At 45.6% G+C, this 17,463-nt stretch overlaps 1 protein-coding gene across 7 annotated transcripts in view; it reads left to right on the top strand.

Moving 5' to 3' along the window:
• The window catches only part of pde3b (phosphodiesterase 3B), a 442,736-nt gene that overhangs the window by 185,196 nt on the left and 240,077 nt on the right, over window positions 1-17,463 (top strand). The gene's annotated exons all lie outside the window — the stretch shown is intronic.

The following is a 17,463-nucleotide window of genomic DNA, read 5'->3' as shown; positions in this document are numbered from 1 at the left end:
ACGTTCAGGGAATGGAATCCCTTTCAGTTATGAAACACCTCCGCACCCTGTAAAGGTGCTCTCGGTGATGTGTGTCCAGTCTATTGCTCCCTGCATCTTGGGGAAGTTTGATCTTCACGAAAATCCAAAGCTCTCCCAGTCTGTGCCTCCCTGATCACAGGGAAGCTTATAAAGTCCATCTTGCGAGTGTAAAGGGCTTTAGTCACCTGTCGAATGAAGCAATGTATGGCATGCTGAGAGATACCACAAATAGGCCTGAAAGGACCCCGATGTGTCGAAGGAAAGTGCCACAGTAACCTTTACCTCAACAGACAGTGTGGTCCTAAAGGTGTTGGTCGGCTGCAGATCTCCCTTGATGAGCTGGCATATCTCAGTGATGACCTCCTTTTGGAAGCGCAGTCTCCTGAGGCACGTGTTATCGGACAAGTTCAGGTATGATTGTTTTTCCCTGTTTGGTGTGAGGAATCCTCCTCCACCGTAGTCTGCCATCTCTTTGATTGGGCACATCATGCTCTTCAATATACCTTCTCCCATCTTCAGCCTGCAGCATTTGATTAGTGACTAATACTGGAAGAGAAATTACAGACCCCATCACTGTAGATCACCATAAATGCCCTAAATTTGTCCTCAACACATCGAAATGTGATTAGATGATTGCCAAGCGTCAATAAAGCCCTTAAAAACACTCTCAAATTAATTTTCCTCGTAAGCCCTTTCTTGAAGCAACCTCTCTCAATTCCTCCGACGTTCAAATGGCGTCTGGAGTGCTGAGTTCTGCCGAATACTGCCAGTAGGGAGCAGCTTTTCTCCAGCGATCTTCTCGGCGAGCGATCAGCTCGGCGATATGGCGAAAGTTGCGGTGGCCGATCACCGTGGCAATAGCAGATTCATGTGTGCCGAAAGTTGGGCCTGCGATTCGTGGGCAATGTTCGAGCCCAACTTTCCACTTTTAAGCTAAAATGGGCGAGAGCCTGCCTATTTGGGCGATAGATGGGCGATAGCTCAACGATCATCAGTGGAAAGTCGAGCCCATTAATTTTTAGTAATTCATGTAGAAATACTGATTATTTTTCCATCATTTGCAGTTTATGCTTTTATTTCTATGCTGATGATTTTTGATCACTCTCATAATGATAGTCATTTATTTTTGGCCAAACATCATAAGCGACTTGTGAATTTAAACTATATTGTTTGCTAAAATGTATCAGATTTTGATAGTAAGGAATAATTATTTTACCAATAAATTATAAAGAAGCAAACTCCTCTGCCCATTAAGTAAAATTCAAACAAATTAGTTATTACAATTTGATCTCCTGTGGTGTTGCTCATGGGCGTCAGAGGATATCAGCTTGCATAAGGAAGTGAGTCTGTTGTGGCACTTGTTCTTTTAGGCGAAATGATGTGGTTCGTGGAAGCAGGTTATCTTCTTTCTATGGATTTGGCAAAGGGTGTGAAAGTAGTAAGTGGTCAGGTTTCAGAGTTATTGAGTATTGATAAGGAAAGTATTAGGAATTTTTGAGCAGCAAGTTGGCACTTGGAGTGTATTGATGCAGAAGAAGAAAGGTGAGTAGGTTAGGGAGTGCCAGAATTACTGGGTTGGTTAGGATTGATAGGCTTGGAACAGTGAAGATTTGGAGTGTACAGAGTGGGATTCTTATATTTTGTTTGGTGCCTCTTCTCCCTTTGGGAAAAAAAAGTGCTGAAGAGTTGAATAAAAGAAAAAAAGACAGGCCGTTGATATAAAACTTTATGGGAAAGAGACATTTAAAAAAAAAAAAGTAGGGATTTGAAGAAGACATCAGAGTTGGATAAAAAACTTTAAAAAAAAATGTCTTGGGGAAAGAAACAAAGCAGTACTGGGTATAGAACTTCAATTAAAAAATATACTTGGACTGTGGGTAACAAATCAGAAGAAATGCAGTAGGAAAAGCAATGACGCTTTTAGTTCATGAAAATTAACAAAAAATGATTGAACCAGAAAGGCGTTATAAAAACAGCATGCAAAGAGGAACCAGGACAGGGCATTTAAAAAAAAAGAGGGGGTTGGGAAAGAAAACAGAACAGAAAGATGCATTTTAATACACGAGACATAAAAAAAATAGTAATTGGACTTTGTTTTAAATGGCTTGCTCTCTATTTTCCAGTCGGCCTCCAAAACAAAAATAAAAAGCGAGATTGAGAAGCACGTTCAGAGCTGTTGCTGGTGTTGGGCATTCTAACCATTGATATAGACTACATTAAACTCACTACCCTCATTGACCCTCCTTTTTAGCTCCTCAAAAGTTAGTCAGACTTGATCTTCCCATAACAAATCTATGCTGACTGTCCTTGATTAATCGTGTCTTTCCAAATGAAGATTTATCCTGTCCCTCAAAATTTTTGCTATAATTTTCCCACCACCAAGGTCCGGCAGACTGGTATGTAATTACTCTGTTTATCCCAATCTTCCTTTTAAAATAACAGTATAATGTTAGCAGTCCTCAGGCACCACACCTGTAACCAGAAAGAATTGGAAAATGATGATCAGAGCCTCTACTATTTTCTCTTTTGATTCTCTTAACAGCTTGAGATGCATTTCATCTGGGACTGGGGATTTATCCACTTTAAGAGATACAAAACCCCTTATTATTTTCTCACTCACTATGTTTATTTCACCTAATATTTCACACTCCTTCTCCCTAATTGCAATGTCAGCATCGTCACTCTCTCTTGTGAAAACAGTCGCAAAGTATTCATCAAGCACCTTTCCCACGTCTTCTGTCTCCACACACATTACCTTTATGGTCTCTAATAGGCCCTGCTCTTTCTTTAGTTGTGCTCTTGCTCTTTGATTGTATTTATAAAACATCTTTGGGTTTTCTTTGATTTTACTTGCCAAAATGTTTTCATGCTCTCTTTCCTTTCCTAATTTCCTTTTTAATTGCACCCCTGAACTTTTTATACTCCTAGTGATCCAGCAGTATTAAGCCCTCGGTATCTGTCATAAGCCTCCCTTTTTTTCTTTATCCGACCATGTATGCCCCTTGACATCCAGGGGTCTCTGGATTTGTTAGTCCCATGCTTTTTCTTTAAGGGAACTTACTTGCTCTGAAGTCTCAGGATCTCCTCCTTGAATGTCTCCCACTGCTCTGACACTGATTTACTTTCAAATAGCTGTTTTCAGTCCAATTTGGCTAAATCACATGTCAGCTTAGTTAAATTGACTTTTTCCCCATTCAGAACTTTTATTCCTGGTCTATCCTTGTCCTTTTCCATAACGAGGCTAAATCTAACTGAATTATGATCACTGCCGCCAAAACGCTCTCCCACCTACACTCCTTCCACCTGCCCAGCTACATTCCCTAAAACTAAATCTAGAACTGCCGCCCCCCCCCCCCCACCCCCGTTTCCCCCCCCCCCCCAGTTGCGGGGCTTGCTATGTACTTAAGAAAATAAATAGGATCAGGAGTAGACCATTTGGCCCCTCGAGCCTGCTCCGCCATTCAATAAGATCATGGACTCAGCTCCACTTCTCTGCTCGCTCCCCATAACCCTTTATTCCCTTATCGCTAAAAAATCTGTCTATCTCCCATTAAATATATTCAATGACCCAGCCTCCACAGCTTTTTGGGGCAGAGAATTCCATAGATTTACAACCCTTTGAGAGAAGAAATTCCTCCTCATAGTTTTCAATGGGTGTCCCCTTATTCTGAGACGATGGGCCTAAGTTTCGGCATCAGGTGAAAGAGGTGCACCTCCGAGACTTACGTGACCTGCCTGGGCTCGAAGGTGCGGAGGAATATTTTACTGCAATTCTCCGGTCCTCCTGGACCGTGGTGCGGTGCAAGCTGCAGTGGGCGGGGCTTAACCCCTGCGTGTCTGAAGACTGCCGGCTTCGTTGCGTGTGCGCGTTGCAATGTGTGCGCCTGCGCAATGACTCAGCAGGGCGTTTTTCAGAATGGTGTGGGTACCGGGGAGGGATGGAGGAGCATGGAAAGGGGGCACTGGGGAGGTGATCGGTGGGAGAGAAACATGGGGAGGTGATCGGTGGGGGAGGAGCGTGGCAAGGGATGGAGGAGCGTGGAGGAGCGAGGCAAGGGATGGAGGTGTGTGGGTTGGGGGGCACTCGAAATGATTGAAGGGCCGGAAGAGAGAGCAAGGGTGCCTCCGTCCAGCCCCCCCCCCCACGCGTTCACCCTCCCCACCCCCCCCCCCACGCTTTCACCATCCCCCCCCCCCACACACACACACACACACACACACACACACACACACACACACCACCCATCCCCTCACCACCACACCACCCCCCCACCCCTCACTGTCAGATACAGAGAACACACCTTCCCTTCACATAAAGGTAGGACTTCTATTTTTTTTTATTGATTGGTTGCTTATTACTTTTTGTGCTTCGTAAATGTACTGTTTTGTTTTGTGCTTACTGCTTTAAATGTATTTTGCTTCCTTAATGTTGTTGTGAAGGCGTTTATGGAAAATCCTCGAACTTCCCTCCCCCCCCTGTTGTGATGTTGATGTGTCCTTTGTGTTTAATGCTTCCCCCCCTCCCCCCGCCTCCTGTCTTTGGCTGTGCCTGCACTAAACTTAACTCGAGGTAAGGTTTTTCAGAACTTACAAAAGTGGATACTTACTCCATCCTAAGTTAGTTTGTAGTAAGTTTTCACTGCCGAAACTTGCAAAACAGGCCTGAGTGGCTGGACACACCCACTTTTGAAAAAAAATACCTTGCCTAAAGCGAACCTCAACTAACTCACTAGAACTGGAGCAAACTAATATCCGAGAATTGCAATTTCTAACATACTCCAAACTAAACTAGTTGCTCCAAAAAACTAGGAGCAACTCCACCCGAAACTTGGGCCCTATGTCTCCTAGTTTTCGTTTCCCCTATGAGTGGAAATATCCTCTCTGCATCCACCTTGTCAAGTCCCCTCATTATCTTATGTTTCGATAAGATCACCTCTCATTCTTCTGAACTCCAATGAGTATAGGACCAACCTACTCAACCTATCTTCATCAGTCAACCCCCTCAACTCCGGAATCAACCTCGTGAACCTTCTCTGAACAGCCTCCAATGCAAGTATATCCTTCCTTAAATACGGAGACCAAAACTGCACGCAGTACTGCAGGTCTGGCCTCACCAATACCCTGTACAGTTGTAGCAGGGCTTCTCTGCTTTTATATTCTATCCCCCTTGCAATAAAGGCCAACATTCCATTTGCCTTCATGATTACTTGCTGTTACTTGCATTCTCTTTTTGCTGTTTCATGCACAAGGACCCCCAGGTCTCTCTGTACTGCAGCACTTTGCAATTTTTCTCCATTTAAATTATAATTTGCTTTCTATTATTTCTGCCAAAGTGGATAACCACACATTTTCCCGCATTATACTCCATCTGCCAAATTTTTGCCCACTCACTTCGTCCGTCAGTATCCCTTTGGAGATTTTTTTGTGTCTTCCCTACAATTTGCTTTCCCACCCATCTTTGTACCTTCAGCAAACTTGGCTATATCACACTCGGTCCCTTCATCCAAGTCATTAATGTAGATTGTAAATAGTTGAGGACCCAGCACCGATCCCTGCGGCACCCCACTAGTCACTGTTTGCTAACTGGAAAATGACTCATTTATCCCGACTCTCTTTTGTTAGTTAGGCAATCCTCTCTCCATGCTAATATATTACCCCCAACCCCGTGAGCTCTTATCTTGTGCAGTAACCTCTGATATGGCACCTTATCGAATGCCTTCTGGAAATCCAAATACACCACATCCACTGGTTCCCTCAAATCCACCCTGCTCGTTACATCCTCAAAGAACTCCAGCAAATTTGTCAAACATGATTTCCTTTTCATAAAACCATGCTGACTCTGCTTGATTGAATCATGCTTTTCCAAATGTCCCGCTATTGCTTCCTCAATAATGGACTCCAGCATTTTCCCAACCACAGATGTTAGGTTAACTGGTCGATAGTTTCCTGCTTTTTGTCTGCCTCCTTTTTTAAATAGGGGCATTACGTTTGCAGCTTTCCAATCTGCTGGGACCTGCACCCTGGTTGGTTCCGCAATGGACTTTTGAAGGAAACTATCCCGGATACACTCTATGAACTCCTCCTCAAGGCTACCCTGGCCAATTTGCTTTCTCCAATCAATATGAAGATTAAAATCAGCCATAATTATTGTCGTTACTTTATTACAAGCCTCCATTATTTCTTGATTTATACTCCAACCAACAGTGTAGCTTTTGACTATGCCCACCAGCGACTTTTCCCCTTTATTATTCCTTTTCTCCACCCAAACTGATTCAACATCTTGATCCTCTGAGCCAATATTGTTTCTCACTAACGTACTGATCCCATCCTTTATTAACAGTGCTACCCCACCTCCTTTTCCTTTCTGTCTGTCCTTCAGAATTGTCAAATGCCCCTGGATATTTAGTTCCCAGTCCTGGTCACCTTGCAGCCACGTCTCTGTAATGGCTATCAGATCATACCCATTTATATCTCTTTGTACGGTCAACTCATCTATTCTGTTACGAATGCTGCGTGTATTTAGACAAAGAGCTTTTAAATTTGTTTTTTTTACCCTTTTTTCCTGCTTGTTTCCTCTGTCCTTCAAACTCGCCCCACCCCACTGCCAAGCTAGTTTAAACACTGTCCAACAGCACTAGTAAGCCCCCCACCCCATGAGGATATTGGTCCCGGCCCTGTTGAGGTGCAACCCATCCGGCTTGTGCAGGTTCCACCTCCCCCAGAAGCGGTCCCAATGCCTCAGGAATATAAAGCCCTCCCTCCTGCACCATCTCTCCAGCCATGCATTCATCTGTTCTATTCTCCTATTTCTGTACTCACTACCATGTGGCACCGGGAGTAATCCGGAGATTACTACCTTTGAGGTCCTGCATTTTAATCTCTCTCCTAGCTCCCCAAACTCTACCTGCAGGACATCATCCCTCTTTCTACCTATGTCATTGGTCCCGATATGAACCACGTTCTCTGGCTGTTCACCCTCTTCCCCCCAGAATTCCCTGCAGTCGCTCGATGACATCCTTGACCCTGGTACCAGGGAGGCAACATCCCGTCCTGCAGTCACGTATGTGGCTGCAGAAACGCCTGTCTGCTCCCCTGACTATTGAATCCCCTACCACTAAAGCTCTTCCATTCTTCTTCCTCCTCTCTTCCCCCCCCCGCCCCCTACCGTGCAGCTGAGCCACCCGTAGTGCCGTCGTCTTGGCTCCGGCTGCACTCCCCAGAGGCACCACGAGTCGCCCCCACAGGTACTCAGAAGAGAATACCGGTTGGAGAGCGAGATGGACTCCTGCACTACCTGCCTAGTCCTCTTCTGTCTGGCGGTCACCCACTCCCTCTCTGCCTGCACACTCTTAAGCTGCGGAGTGACCACCTCGAGAAACAGGCTATCTACATAGCTCTCAGTCTCGCGGATGCACCGCAGTGAATCCAGCCGCCGCTCAAGCTCCAAAACGCAGAGCTCGAGTTGGTGCAGCTGGAGACACCTCCTGCATACATGGTTGTCCCGGCTGCGTGAAGTGTCCACAGGATGTGCAATCCACGGGACTAAGCTGCCCTGCCATCCCTCTATTTAGACTTGGAACTATCAAGCAAAAATAAACTCTAAACCAGAGCAAAACACACCCAGCAACTACTCAGCAATCAGCTGATTTAACTAACTTTTATTTTAAGACTAAGTGCTAACTTAAGAGAAAAAAAAAGATTCACCAATCAGCCACTTCCCTTGTGCTGATGTCACTTTTAAACGTCCCTTTTGAATGTTGCCTGTTGAACCTTGCCTCAGCTCCTGCTGCTGCTGCCACGCAGGTCTGCTGCCTCAGAAATTCCCATTCTTTCCAAATTCCCGAATAAACCATTCTGTTTAACTCCACTCCGTTTAAGACCTCTCTGTGCAGATCACTCTGTACGGCTGACTACTGGCCACGAACTGACTAAAAAGGTTCTCCTGAATGCATTTTGATAATTCTGCACCCTCTATACCTTTCAAATTAATTTAATCCCAGTTAATATTAGGATAGTTGAAATGTCATAAATTTGCCGACATATTTGCTCTTGTATCTCCATCTGACTGTTTGCGAATCTACAGTACACTCCCAGCAGTGTGCCTTTTGAGGTCGCTTGCTAATTGTCTGCCTTCCAATCCCAGCTTTGCTTCTCTCCCTTCTGAATCTACTCTCAGGTTTCCATCTCCCTGCCAAGTTAGTTTGAACCCTCCTCAGTAGCAAACTTCCTCAACCAACCTCCCCCCCCCCCCCCCCCCCCCCCCAGACCACCACCCCCATGCAGCTGAGCCACCCAGGGTGCCATGGATTTGACTCTGGCTGCATTCCTGAAAGGACCCATCACACTCACGAGTATCCAGAACTGAAAACCGGTTAGCGAGCGAGATACACTCGGGACGCCTGCCCCCCCCCCCCCCCCCCGCCTGGTCCTCCTTGACTATCTGGTGTTCACCCATTCCCTTCCTGCCTGCAGACTTTTAAGCTGCGGAGCGACCACCCCCCCCGAAACGTTGTATCCATGAGGTTCTCGGCCTCGCGGATGCACTGCAGTGACGTCAGCCGATGCTCAACTCCGAAACCCGGAGCTTGAGCTGCTCTCGCTGACGATATTTCCCGCACACGTGGTCATCCAGGCCGTGAGAAGCATCCAGGACTTCACATGGCACAGGATGTGCATTCCATGGGATTGAGCTGCCCTGCCAGGTCTTTATTTATTAAATTATTAACTAAGGTTTTTGGTATAGTTTCCTGGCTTTAGTTTAAACCACTGTCCTAGTTTAGAGAGAAAAAAAAAACCTTAATACTCATCAACTTATCACCTTCCTGCTGTCCTGTGACATCACACTTGAGTTTCTGCCTGTGTTTAGCTGAGCTTTTGGACCTCCTTTTTTACGCCTTGGGTCTCCCTCAGCTCTCCCGCTCGGGCCGCCTTTGATCCGCCTCGCATCTTGCTCAGCTCTCCTGCTGTCAGGTCTCCTTTGAGACGATATATTGATGTGTCGATAATCACTTTTCATTTGTTTCATAAGAATTTGAGGTTAACTTGGGCCTCGACTCATTGGAATTCAGAAGAATGAGAGGTGATCTTATCGAAACGTATAAGATTATGAGGGGCTTGACAAGGTGGATGCAGAGAGGATGTTTCCACATGGGGGAGACTAGAACGAGAGGGCATGATCTTAGAATAGGGGGCTACCCATTTAAAACTGAGATGAGGAGAAATTTCTTCTGAGGGTTGTAAATCTGTGGAATTCGCTACCTCAGAGAGCTGGGGAAGCTGGGACATTGAATACATTTAAGACAGAAATTGACAGTTTCTTAAACGATAAAGGGTTATGGGGAGCAGGCAGGGAAGTGGAGCTGAGTCCATGATCAGATCAGCCATGATCTTATTGAATGGCGGAGCAGACTCGAGGGGCACTATGGCCTACTCCTGTTCTGATTTCTTATGTTCTTATTCTCCAGGTTCGCCAATATAGAAAAACCATTTGGGTGTAGTATTGGGGATTGTTGTCATTTCTGCAAAGTTTCCACTGGACACCTTACACGGGATGTACTTCAGTCTTGTGAATAGATTCACCACTATAAAATAAACCAAGTCATTTGACCAATGATGTTACTCAAAGATGGATGTTTTAGTGATGTCCCACAGAAAGACTCTGTCATACTTTTCTGACAGCAAGCGATATCTCTTGAAAGGTTCTCTTAACTGGCCTGCCTGTTTTCTTTTAGTTCCGGAATTATTCTCTATACTCAACTGAAAGAAACTTTTGTTAACCTGCTGTTCCTTCGTCAAGAGAAAGTTATCTGGCATTCTTGCTCTAAGCATTGATTTTACATTCTTGGATCCATAGCCTGCAGGATCATTGTACAGTCGGAAGATCAGACATAGCAGAATGAATCAAAGCTTCCAGTTGACATAATGGCTTTTGAGAGAACCAGCTTAACCCAACAAGACAACAGAAATGCCTTCTGCCGTTGAAATATATTGGGTTAACCGTGAATGCTCAGAACACTAAATAAAAGTAATTCATCACTGGTATCCTGATCTGCTAGCATGTTATCTGATATTCTTAAGAAAAAAAGAACATAAGAAATAGGAGCAGAAGTAGGCCATTTGGCCCCTCGAGCCTGCTGTGCCATTTAATAAGATCAGGGCTGATCTGATCTTGGGCTCAGCTCCACTCCCCTGCCCACTCCCCATAACCCTTTACTCCCTTATGGTTCCAATATCTGTCTATCTCCACCTTAAATATATTCAATGACCCAGCTTCTCTGTGGTAGAGAATTCCAAAGATTCACGACCCTCAGAGAATAATTTCCTCCTCATCTCAGTTTTAAATGGGCGACTCCTTATTCTTAAACTATGCCCCCTAGTTCTAGATTCCCTCACGAGTGGAAACATCCTCTCTGCATCTTCCTTGTCGAGCCCCCTCAGTATCTTGTATGATTCAATAAGATCACCTCTCATTCTTCTAAACTCCAGTTATCTTGTTGAGCAGCATTTTTATGTATAATTAGGGAATTTCACCAAGCTCGCGAAGAGTCTGGCAGCTATATTTTGTTTGCAACCTGTCTGTTGGACAACGTCCTATGAAGTACACTTTGACAAAAGACATCTGGAACTTAAGAAAGAAAGGCTTGGATTTATAGAACGCCTTTCATGAACACTGGGCGTCTCAAAGCGCTTTACAGCCTATGAAGTACTTTTACACTGTTGTAATGTAGGAAACGTGGCAGCCAATTTGCACACAAGCAAGCTCCCACAAACAGCAATGTGATAATGACCAGATAATCTGTTTTTTGTCATGTTGATTGAGTTATAAATAATGAGCAGGACACCGGGAATAACTCCCTGCTCTTAATTCATTTGTTAATGTATACCTGATATTTTTATTTGGTTCTGAGTAGGCTAAAGCAGGACTCTTTGAATCCATGGATTTTGATTGTCCTAACCCCGAAATCATAATCATCTCTGATTGAATGTTGCGAAGGTCTGTCGCATACTACCGGCCCGCAGTGCATGGAATTTTGCAAATGTATTGGATGACTTCTGCCCTCTTTGCTCTTACCAGGAGTGATAATGGTGAATTAGTCCATGCCTTGTGCAGGTACCTCTGCTGGAGTTCTGCTGTTTGGAGCTCACAGATATTGTGCAAGTTCTAGCCTTAACAGTTCTATTACATAACACTGCTTCAACTTGAAACAAGAACATTTTAAATTAGGAGAGACACAAAAAAATCTTATTAAAAAGGATGGGGAACTAATCCATCTTTACATAAACAAGTTGGTGTCCACTCACCAGTTTCTGTATTACTTAAGTAGCATCCTAATTTTGTGTGGAGGTTGAACAAATTCATAATGTTTGACACCCTGCCACAAGTGTGGTGGTCTTTATTCTTAGTATAGGGTTGCCAACTCTGGCCGGATGTATATCTCGAGGTTTCATCGCATGAGCTCCTGCCTTCAACTGTCCCACCCACTCCTTTTTTCCAATCTCCAATTTTTTTATAACTACTAAACAATGTTTTTTTTTACTTGTTTGTGGGATATGGGTGTCACTGGCATTTACTGCCCATCCCCAACTGCCCTTGTGAACTGCCTCCTTGAACTGCTGCAGTCCGTGTGGTGAAGGTACCCCCACAGTGCCATTAAAGAGTTCCAGGATTATGAATCGGTGACGATGAAGGAACGACAATATATTTCCAAGTCAGGATAGTGTGTGACTTGGAGGGGAACTTGCAGGTGATGGTGCAGGTGACTGCTGCCCTTGTCCTTCTTGGCGGTAGAGGTCGTAGGTTTGGGAGGTGCTAACAAAGAAGTATTGCTGAGTTGTTGCAGTGCATCTTGTAGATGATACACACTGCAGCCATGATACATTGGTGGTGGAGGGAGTGAATGTTTCATGTAGTGGATGGGGTGCAATCAAATGGGCTGCTTTGTCCTGGATAGTGACGACCTACGAGTGATGTTGGAGCTGCACTCATTAGGCAAATGGCGAGTATTCCATCACACTCCTGACATGCGCCCTGTAGATAACGGAGAGGCTATGGGGAGTCCGGATATGAGTCACTTGCCACAGAATACCCACCCATTGACCTGCTCTTGTAGCCACAGTGTTTATGTGGCTACAAATGGTGACTCCCAGGATGTAAATGGTGAGGGATTCGACGATGGTAATGCCGTTGAATGCTGGTGGTGGTTAGCCTCTCTAGTTGGAGATAGTAATTGCCTGGCACTTGTGTGGCGCTAGTGTTACTTGGCACTTATCAGCTCAAGCCTGAATGTTGTCCAGGTCTTGCTGCATGCAGGCATGGACTGCTATAATTTCTGTGGAGTTGCTAATGGAACGGAACACTGTTCAATCATCAGCGAATATCCCCACTTCAGACCTTGTGATGGAGGGAAGGTCATTGATGAAGCAGCTGAAGCTGGTTGGGCCGAGGACACTGCCCTGAGGAACTCCTGCAGCAATGTTCTGGGGCTGAGATGATTGGCCTCCAACAACCACAACCATCTTCCTTTGTGCTATATATGACTCCAGCCGGTGGGGCATTTTCTCCAATTCCCATTGACTTCAATTTTACTCTGGGCCCCTTGATTCCACACTCAGTCAAATGCTGCCTTGATGTCAAAGGCAGTCACTCCCTCCCTACTTCAGACATTGTGATGGAGGGAAGTGTCATTGATGAATCGGCTGAAGATGGAAGGGCTCTTTTGCCTGTTTAGACCAAGGCTGTAATGCGGTCTGGAGCTGAGTGGTCCTGTTGGAACCCAAACTGAACATTGGTGGGCAGGTTATCAGTAAGTAAGTTCCACTTGATAGCACTGTCGATGACTCCTTCCATCGCTTCGTCGATGATTAAGAATAGACTGATGGGGCGATAAGATTGGATTTGTCCTGCTTTTGTGGACACAACGTACCTTGGCAGTTTTTCACATTGTTGGGCACATGCCAGTGTTGTAGTTGTACTGGAACAGCTTGGCTAGATGCGCGGCTAGTTCTGGAGCACAAGTCTTCAGCACGACTGATGGGATGTTGTCGTGGTTCATAGCCTTGAGTTCAAAGAAAATGAAAAAGAGACACAATTTTTTTCAATGCCCTTTATTATTTTTCTTCGGGGCTGCTTGCAGCAGTGCCAAGGAGATTAGTATATTCAATTCTTGGAGACACCAGGACAATACTAGAGGGTGAGCAACCCTGTCTTAGAAACGAGCTCAATCTCGGCATGAAAGGATGCTGCTTGAAACTGTTTAGAGGTACCCATAAGTTAATTTGTGTTTGCTCCATTTTGAGGTCTCTGTTCCTTTGTCTGGTCAAACAACTAATGGTAGAATTTAAGATGGGGCATACTGTGAAACGGAAAGTTAATGACATAAAATAGACTTGGAGTGAATTTTTTATCTTCCGTGATTGCTTTCCCTCTCCCTTGATGGATGATGGTCGATCATAATTCTATGTGGAAGTTAAAATTGTTTGAACACATGAAGTTCACACTTACAGTGTGTAACCTAACATCTTTAACATATTAAAGGAAGCCAGCACTATAGGGGTCAAGTTTCTACCTGAGTTGCTCCTATTTTTTTTGGAGCAACTGGTTCAAAATGGAGTATTTTAGAAATTGCAATTCTCGGCATTTAGTTTGCTCCAGTTCTAGTCAGTTAGAACAGTTTCACTTTGGAACAGATTTTCTTTTTCAAAAGGTGGCGTGTCCGGCCACTTACGCCTGTTTTGAAAGTTTAGGCAGTGAAAACTTACTCCAAACTAACTTAGAATGGAGTAAATGTAGATTTTTGTACGCTCAGAAAAACCTTGCCTACACTTTAGAAATCAGGCGTAGGTTACAAATCAGGCGTAGGGAACAAGGGGCGGGGGGAGGGAAGTAATTAAATTCTACAAGCATTCAACAGTCTTATTTATACAAATAAAGACCCATCCTGAATAAAAAAATATAAACAAAGCAAAGACAAAATATTGATTATTCCTACCTGTGTGAAGCAGCAGCAGCAGCCTTCGAGCTGTGGTGCTTCAGGCAGGCCTTCCTTCCATGTAGGAGACGGGGGCGACGTCAGTAGCTCGACAGCAGCCGAAGACACAGCAAGCAGCCTTCAAACTGCGAGGGGGCCAGAGGCCATTCGGCCACGGGACAGGGAGAGGCAGCCAGATAATTTGTAATTGCAGAATGGGTGCTGCATTGTCAACACCACGGATTATGCAATGGTTTGCCAGCAATTCACTGCATAGGAGAGAATTGATTAGAGCTCACCGCACCAGGAATGTCATAGCCCGTAGGCTGATGGGCAGGAGACCTTACCCACGTTGGCAATATCGAGCCAGGCGCTCGTACCTGGACATGAGCGAGGCCGATTGTGTCAAAAGGCTGCGTTTCCGCACAGAAGTTGTCGTTGAGATCTGTGATAGAAACAGAGAAACATAGAAAATAGGTGCAGGAGTCGGCCATTCGGCCCTTCTAGCCTGCACCGCCATTCAATGAGTTCATGGCTGAACATGCAACTTCAGTACCCCATTCCTGCTTTCTTGCCATAGCCCTTGATCCCCCTACTAGTAAGGACTTCATCTAACTCCTTTTTGAATATATTTAGTGAATTGGCCTCTACAACTTTCTGTGGTAGAGAATTCCACAGGTTCACCACTCTCTAGGTGAAGAAGTTTCTCCTCATCTCGGTCCTAAATGGCTTCCCCCTTATCCTTAGACTGTGTCCCCTGGTTCTGGACTTCCCCAACATTGGGAACATTCTTCCTGCATCTAACCTGTCTAACCCCGTCAGAATTTTAAACGTTTCTATGAGGTCCTCTCTCATTCTTCTGAACTCCAGTGAATACAAGCTCAGTTGATCCAGTCTTTCTTGATAGGTCAGTCCCGCCATCCCGGGAATCAGTCTGGTGAACCTTCGCTGCACTCCCTCAATAGCAAGAATGTCCTTCCTCAGGTTAGGAGACCAAAACTGTACACAATACTCCAGGTGTGGCCTCACCAATGCCCTGTACAACTGTAGCAACACCTCCCTGCCCCTGTACTCAAATCCCCTCGCTATGAAGGCCAACATGCCATTTGCTTTCTTAACCGCCTGCTGTACCTGCATGCCAACCTTCAATGACTGATGTACCATGACACCCAGGTCTCGTTGCACCTCCCCTTTTCCTAATCTGTCACCGTTCAGATAATAGTCTGTCTCTCTATTTTTGTGCTGAGTGAAGGTAGCAGCAGCACTTGCCTTCTATGCCTCGGGATCGTTTCAGGCTACAACTGGAGATGTGTGCGCCATCTCTCAACGTTCAATACATGCCCGCGTTTACCAGGTCACGGCTGCACTGTATGCGCGGAGGAACGACTTCATCAATTTCCCAATGACCGCACAAGCTATCCATGAGAGGGCTTTGGGCTTCTTCAGGATTGCTGGCTTCCCAAAGGTACAGGGCTGTATTGATTGTACCCACATAGCCTTGCGAGCACCTGTGGAGGATTCCGAGCAGTTCAGAAATAGAAAAGGTTTCCACTCCATCAATGTGCAGCTCGTGTGTGACGACAAGCAGTGCATCATGTCAGTCGATGCGAGATACCCTGGCAGCATCCATGATGCATTCATCCTACACGACAGCGTTATATCTGACATGTTTGAGCAGCAGCCAGAAGGGCAGAGCTGTCAACTGGGAGACAAAGGGTATGTCCTGACCACCTGGGTCATGACGCCCTGACGTGTGACACGGACGAAAGCTGACTGTCAATACACATGGCGCACATTGCGACGCGCAGCATCATTGAGAGGACCATTGGCATATTAAAACAGCGATTCCGATGCCTAGACCATGCCGGAGGACAGTTGCAATACTCTCCTCAGATTGTCAGTCACTTCAATGTTGGGTGCTGCATGCTCCATATCTTAGCCATCATGAGGCAGCAGGAGCTGGTAGTGGAACAAGAAGGCCCATGTCAGGGTCCAGTGCCTGATAGTATTTTGGAAGAGCAGGATGAGGATGATGACGACAATCAGGAAAGCATGCAAGTGCCTGATGCCGGAGCACGAGGTCGGAGGAGGGCCGTCCATCGTGCTCCTTTAACGATTGCTCGAGCCCTGCGCCAGCAGTTCATCAGTGAACGCTTCAATTACTGATGCCTGCGGGCTCTGCGACAACTGTTGCGCATGGACGTGTTTATTTTTTGGAGTTGTTCCTACGTTGTGTTGTGTTGATGGAACATGATTCAGTTTTAATGAAAAAATATTTTATTGAAAAGTTAACGTCACTGTCATAAAATATTTGTTGTATAAAACTTTACTTTTTAATATGACTCTTGAAGATTACTTAAAAATTTTAAGATCACTGATAAACTTGTAAAGTTACAGAACAATTTCAATGTGAAAAATCTTACACTCTTAAGATCACTTAGACTTCAGGATCACTTTTTAGATGCAAAATTAAACAAGATACAAAATGTGAGAGCATTTACACTATAAGATCACTTAAAAACCCTAAGATCACTTATAAGTTGTCAAGTTACCTCCATGAGGGCCTGTGCCTTCACTTGCATGCCCTCCCTGATGGCCTGTGCCGTCGATTGCACTCCCTCGGACGTTCCCTCCTTCAGTTCCCGTGTCATTACTGCTATTTCTCCCGTCAGGACCTCACCCACTGCACTGACACGACCGATGAGTGATCGGGTAAGCTCATTGGTCTCCATATCCAATGCCCCAACCTGAGCCGCATCTGTTGCACGCTGAATCTCAGGAGAGGGTGTCTCCAATCTCCTTTTCCTCTGCCTGGGTCAGCCTCGCGGCACCACTACACTAGGAGACGCGGGCTGGGACGGTGGGAAGCTCGGTGTTCCAAACGGCAGTCCTGGAGAGAGAGGCACGGGCTGGGGCGGTGGGGCGCTCGGTGTTCCAGACAACAGTACTCGAGTGCGAGCCGTGGGCTGGGACGGTGGGTGGGTGCAAACTGCTCCATTATATCACCAGCACCATTGGGACCCGCAACGTCGGAATCAAAACCATGGAAGGTGCAATCAGAACCTACGTGAGTGGGAGGCGCAGGCTCGGACGGTGGTGCACTGGCTGAAAACTGCTGCATTACACCAGCAGCACCACTGGGACCCACAATATCGGAATCAAAACCATGGAAGGTGGAACCAGAACCTATGCAAGGGGTTGAAACTCTGATGTCCCTTAATGGGGGCTCATGAACATTAATTTGGAAGCTCTCTCCTGTAGACATTTGAGTCATCGCCACCATCATCCAGTCTGGATCGTCCGCATCTGGTTGTCCGCATCTTGTTCTGTATCTTAAGGATCCTCAGGGTTGGCAGCAGCAGCAGCAGCATCATCATCGTCATCATCATGTTCTGCAAAATACATCAGAACAGTCAAATGTTTAACAGCAAGGGAGGGGGCAGGATGGGTGGCATGAGTACTTTCACTCTTAGCA

Source organism: Pristiophorus japonicus, chromosome 14 (genome assembly GCF_044704955.1).
Source record: "Pristiophorus japonicus isolate sPriJap1 chromosome 14, sPriJap1.hap1, whole genome shotgun sequence".
In the NCBI taxonomy this organism is placed as follows: Eukaryota; Metazoa; Chordata; class Chondrichthyes; family Pristiophoridae; genus Pristiophorus; species Pristiophorus japonicus.
The sequence above is the reverse complement of the archived record's forward strand: the minus strand, read 5'-3'. Positions and strand labels throughout refer to the sequence as shown.